Below are 6,565 nucleotides of genomic sequence, written 5' to 3' on the forward strand. Positions count from 1 at the left end.
TCTATAGTAATTCTAACATCATGTGTAAAGCTTTTGAATAAAGTTACAAAGTGCTTTACAATAAAAACAAAACTAAATAAAATCCAAATATCCAAAGGACAAGATATAATATAGATAAAGTCATTTTAATGATTACAACAAATACCATCAGTTAAGAAGAGATTTAACAGAGCTGCAGGACTGTGACACCAGAATGCAGGGCTCATGCTTGTCCTGTCTGTGGTTAGTTTAGGCAACAAAACATTTTAGTTTAATGTTGGTTAAGATCCTGATTTTGCTTCAGTGTTAATAAAAATCATTTTGTGGAATAGTCATTAAATGTGTGGAATTCGTGCACATGGACACAAATTTTCCATTTGAAAGTCGTGAGTGTCATGAAAAAGTGAAATATCTGTGCTACAGGAATCGTATAGATGAAATTTCTAGGCATCATTTGCCCCAGAGGTAGCATTTAAATAAGAGGAGACCCAGAATAGAGCGCTGGGGGACTCCACAAAATAGAGAAGGGCCTGTCTGACAGATAGAAGAACAGATCCAGAGCCACATCACTGATGCCAACGTAGTTTTTCAGACATTGTGAACCAGTTTCAAAGGCTTATGTGGTGTATTTCATAACGAGGTTGAAAGGTGCCACACAAATGAAAGCAACAGTTAAGCAAGCAAGCGCCACAAGTATCTACTGTAAGAGGACAACTTCAGATTACGCAAGCACCAATAAAATCACAGCATATGAAAACATAAAAGAAATGAATAACACGTTAATAAAACTGCCAAATGAAAGCTTATGAGATTCAAAAAACACGGAGGCAGTTGAGCTGAGGGCCTCTGGTAAACTAGTGAATCATTTACCATCTACAAGGAAGTGTTGGATTTTTTTCTCTGGTATATGACTGTCTAATTGACTTCATGTGATAGTGTGACAGCATAAACCAATTTTAGATACAGTTACAAAGTAATACAATTACATTTACTACAGCGGCTCCAAATAAATATGTCAGTGCTCATTTTCTCCATAAAGAGACAACAAACTGACAGTGTCTGTGACATCTTTGTCAGGAGCTGCACATGCACTCTTACAGCAGAATCTGAGTGGGAAATGCTATTTGCTGACATTTGTGTCTAATAATGCATCTGACCTGAGGTTCAGTGTCAGCCTATCAGAACGATGGGCTTGTTGTTGGAGCTGCTGTCAATCAAAAATCTGTCCAAGAGGAGGCTGATGCACCTATTTTTGAAAAGACGAGAGTCTCAAAGGACCTAAATATAAAGCAGCGATTCTCAACGTTCTCAACTTTGACACACATACTGCACTTGGATGCCACTCACACACACAGAAATAATATGCTGCATATGAATGGATCATGCAATTAAGCATCTGCTGCTATGTAATGCAGCTACACGGAGAACAGTGATAGAGGGAAGCAGAGAGGGAAAGATGTGCTAATTACTGGCAGGGACTGGCACTGTGTCTTGCAGCAGTTAGAGAAAAGCTAATGATGCATGTCACCTTATTGTACAAAACAGGCGCCAGCCCGTTTTTGTTAGAATATTAATGAGAATACGCATGTTGAAAATGAGCCTGACATCATCGAAATGACTCGCGTTTCACATGCATGTACGTGATGCTGCTCTGATCTACCTCTTCAGTCTGCCTGCTCACTTCACCAGTCTGCTGCCACTCCTGACTCTCTTCCTACCCTGAAAAACTTGGTTATGATGGATAAGTCGCAAGCCCAGTGAACCCTAAGGAACACTGCATTCTCTACTCGCAGTGTAATCATCGGGAAAAGAACACATTAAGTCAATTTTTAACCCCCTCTTGCACTCTGTGTTCCCTACATTCACACCGATCAGTGCTGGTGGGCGATAAAGGGGTATTTCATGCATCATTACAATTACCATCAAAACATTTGGGAGGGTTGTGGAAGTGTATCCCCGCAGCATTGCATTGTTTTCTACAGACGCTCATGGTCCCCAGAGTCTGGTAGCTTTTCATCCAGTGCAACCAACAGGTCAGAGTTTTCACTCAGCCAGTGCAATATCTTGATATTTACAAGATGGGTTGGCACAAAGTTTGCAGACATTCATGGTCCCCAGGCAGTGTCTCTGGATGACTTGTATCAGATGGATTGTCTGAAATTTGGTACATATATTCATATACCCCACAGGATGAATGGAATTTCGTGATCCCTTAAATTTTCATGTAGCGCCGTCATCAGGTCAAGATTTGAATGAATCCAATGATTTGCTTTATGACCAAATGCCAGCAAGATTATTAGCATTTCCTCCACCTTTGTGCTTGCGTTTAGTGCAAATCAACAAGAACAAGAAGACAGTAAACACCTGCCAAACATCAGCATGTCTTCCTACCAGCCAAGGTGGGATCAGGATGTGCAACAGCATCAAATGTTGTGTGTGTCCTTAAAGTGTTTCAGGACTTTCATGCAGGTTTGCAAAGACGTTCCTCAAAGGCAGAATTGACAAAACAGTTGGCTGGGATCACAAAGGCGTTAGAGGCATTTCTGAGATTACAGAAGTCAAACAAAAAGTCTCTACTCGTACCCTGTTCAGGTTCTTCAAACAGTGATGACAGATTGAGCCACAGTGAGTGCATGACGATATGGTAACTGGTTACCAAGTGTACCTTTAAACCTGGGTCATTAGTCAGTAAAAAAGCGCATTTCGCCACTGACATTAGTTCACATTTGACAAAGATAAAGCACATCAGTGTATCACTCAGTGTTTTGAGGTTTCCCTGCTTTCATCAGTGATAAGCAGTGATCAAGCACACCGGCCTCCAAATCAAAGCATTGTTTCAATCCTTATCAAAAAGGTTTCTGATTTGCATTTTGACTTTAATATATTAGACTAGCATATACAGTGACATAATAAGATTTTATTCTTTTTGCTTATTAAAATCTGTCAAGAAAACTTTAACCATAACAAACGTGGTGCCCATCTCATCCATGTGCAGAGCAGTAAAAGGAACTAACTGCTGTATTTTTCTGACCAACAATCACGGGAACTCCTCAGTTTACTTGAGGAGGGACAGTCGAGAAAGGATTTATTGTGTTTACAGACAAAGACAAGGAAGCTTGAGGAGAATTATTAGTCAGAAATTGCCAGTCCAATTTTATGATATAATGACTCTCTGACTCTCTCTCTCTCTCTGTGTATGTGTATGTGTGTGTGTGTGTGTGTGTGTGTGTGACTGTACTGTATTTACAGTAATCAGGAACCTTCAGGAAGTGGCACAAGACGTGGCTTTGATGAGTCAATCCTGTTGAAGGCATTCAGGAGTGCATTAGACAGTTTATTACCCACGCTGCAGACTGCTCTTTATCTCTAATTCCTTTGAACAGAGACACCCTAACCCAGCTGTTTATAGCTGGTGCAAAGCAGATATTTCTTTTTTTAAATAAACAGTATGTGAGGGAGGAGAAGCAGATGACGTCCACATGTACTGGAAAGGAAACTGTTTTCCTGTATTCAAGAGCTGATAACCTGCAACCGTTTATTTGCTAATGATCCGAAAAAGAGATTAATTACTTGGAAAGTGTGATACGTGCTTCCTTCAAGGAACTGCATTCATTTTTGAAGAGGAAAAAAAAACTCTTGAGCGGATCGAACCATAGTGAGCCTGTTTGTAGGTGGATTATCAATATGAAGGCAGGGCTGAAGTCTGGGAATTTGCTTATCATTATGATGATTCATGATACTTAAAAGGTGATTTAAAATGCTTTCGTTCACAGTTCAGTGTGAAATAATGTATTCTCACGCTAAGGATCTGTTAAAGAAGGAAAGGTTTAAATGGTTATTTAAGAGCCCACAGTTACTCACTTTGGATGAGATGGTCCTATTATAAGTTTGGTGTATTTTCATTTTAATGGCAAGGCACAAGTTTGAAAAAAATAATAATCCATCCATCCATTATCTATACCGCCTGTCCCTTTCGGGGTTGCGGGGGGCTGGAGCCTATCCTAGCTACAATGGGCGAGAGGCGGGGTACACCCTGAGCCGGTCGCCAGCCGATTGCAGGGCCACATACAGAGACAAACAACCATTCACACTCACACCTACGGACAATTTTTAGAGTCATCAATTAACCTAATGAGCATGTTTTTGGTCTGTGGGAGGAAGCCAGAGTACCCGGAGAGAACCCACGCATGCACAGGAAGAACATGCAAACTTCACACAGAAAGGCCCCGCCTGACCCGGGGATCGAACCGGCAACCTTCTTGCTGTGAGGCACGCGCACTACCTGCTGCGCCACCGTGCAGCCCAAAAATAATAATAATAAAATAAAATATATATGTATGTGTGTGTGTGTGTGTGTGTGTAGTATATAAAGTATACTACTAAACTGTACAACTTATCTGCTTTTTCCACACACTATATTCTGACTGGTCATTGTAAGAAAAGCACAGTTGTTTCTATTAACAACAGTGTGACAGTAAGGAGCATGCTCAACACCAGACCCTGAAACTGAGGCAGCAAAATGGAATTCAGCCAACTGTAACAAGTCAAAATGTCTTTTGTGAGAAAAGAATTTTATTTTGCATTGTCTTGAGGAAATATTGTCATGCACACTCAGGTTCACATTTATTTCTACCATGAAATCTGAGCAAAATTTACAATTTAACCAAAGCTTCACATTTCAAGATAAATGAAATTAACCTAAAATAATTAGGCAATATCTAGTCTTTGTGAAAAATGCATTTTAAAGCTAATATCACACTTCTGTAGTCAAAGTTTCACAGCTCAAGTAGGTGTTACTCCGTTGAGGAATATGTTTTTAAATGAAGAGAGCCTTGTTTCCCAAGACATGGGACATTTACAGCCACCAATAATGCATTTACTGTACATCTCTGCAGCAGTGATGTGAGCTCTGGACTGAGATATGAACATATCTTTCAAGAATGAGCCATGCAGTTTGCCGGTTGATGGAGTGCTGTGGTGTTGTCAGTGAAATGATGAACAGTGCTGCCCTCTTGCTTGCCTGTTGAGCCTACGTGGCACACGATCAGTGCACATTTTCAACACTTCGGTAGGATCAGTGTTCCATCTAGATTTGCCTCCAGTTTCATGTCCAACCGCCGATCGCATGTAGACCCAAAGAAAGATGTTGTGAGACTTGTAAATATGGTTTCGTAAGCTGTCGACAGTTATTATAAATGACTTCATAACACGGCTTATTTCCACTGTGGAATAATTACATTCACTGCAGCGATGAATTTGCATCTCCTAACAGTTTCAAACACAGTCCTGGGGTCTGTCTAATGAACCATACTGCAAATAAGTAACAGTATCCCACAGAGGGACATGCGCACGCACACACACACACACACACACACACACACGCCCTCCCACACATTATCACACTTCTTCCCCATGTGATTTAATTTCATGCATCAGGACCTTTTCTCTGGTTGTGAATTTCATACAGGCTGTTTTTCCACCACGTTCTGTTGTCGAACAGTTCACTGGAATCTTTGCTTCACATCTTGACTTCTGTGTCACTGATTTATTAGTTTTTTTTCTTGAATTAATGAGCATTTGTTATCATTATCTTCTATTACTGTGTTTTCATCAGGAAAACCTATTTAAATCCTCTCTTTTATGAGTGTTTCTGTTTCCACATCAAACAACTGCTAAACGTATCTGGCGTGTTTACACCTTAAATTCAGAGATGTGCGTTTGAATGAATACTGCGGTAAATGAGTCATGATTTCTGAAGCATCGGACCATGAAGGAGTTTTAATTTCGAGTCCAAAGAAGCACATTTCCCTTGGCTTACAATTCGCCTTACCTCTCCTGTTAAACTGAGCTCTGCATATGAGATGATGGATGACAGTCATTTGTTCTCTCCCCCAAACTTCAGTTCACAACAGCTGCAAATGACATTTATATTATTTAGGTCAAGTGATCCAGATCCATGTTGTTCCTCTCAAGCAAACCAGAAGAGTAATTTACTGTGCAATCAGGTACTGCTGTGGTAACGTACACGCTCAGCCCAGCCAGTAGGGGGCAGACATTTTCTCCATCTCCACAGTGATTTGACTGAGGTTGACGCTGCTGGCACTGATGTTAAAAAGGCAAGAGCTGTCACTGAACTTTGGTTATGACACACAGATGTTTGCCTTGGAACAGTGAACAGTGTGTTTGTATTGAGGACAGCGCAAGATATGTCAGGTCATAAGCAAAGGATCATGAGCTACATCACAGTAAAGTCTTAATTAAATATTTTAATACACCGGATTATGTTTAATATTTTTTTTGAGACATTGAAATTGAGCAGGAGGTCCGTGAAAGTGTCGCACATGAAAAAATTCAAGTATGTGCAGATTGTGCTGACACATTCACCAACATTTCATCTTTGCTATTGTTGGAAATGTAAGATTTATAGAGGACGTGTGCTTTTCGAAAGCGAGACTGTCATGCATTGAATCAAACTGGCAGCTGTTTTCATAGCTTTTCTTTAATAATATCCATCATCTTAAATCCAAAGTGACATTGAGCTGTAAACATCAAAGCAGCAAATATTTAGATACATAATCTCATAGGG

This window comes from Chaetodon trifascialis, chromosome 21 (assembly GCF_039877785.1).
Source record: "Chaetodon trifascialis isolate fChaTrf1 chromosome 21, fChaTrf1.hap1, whole genome shotgun sequence".
NCBI lineage: Eukaryota > Metazoa > Chordata > Actinopteri > Chaetodontiformes > Chaetodontidae > Chaetodon > Chaetodon trifascialis.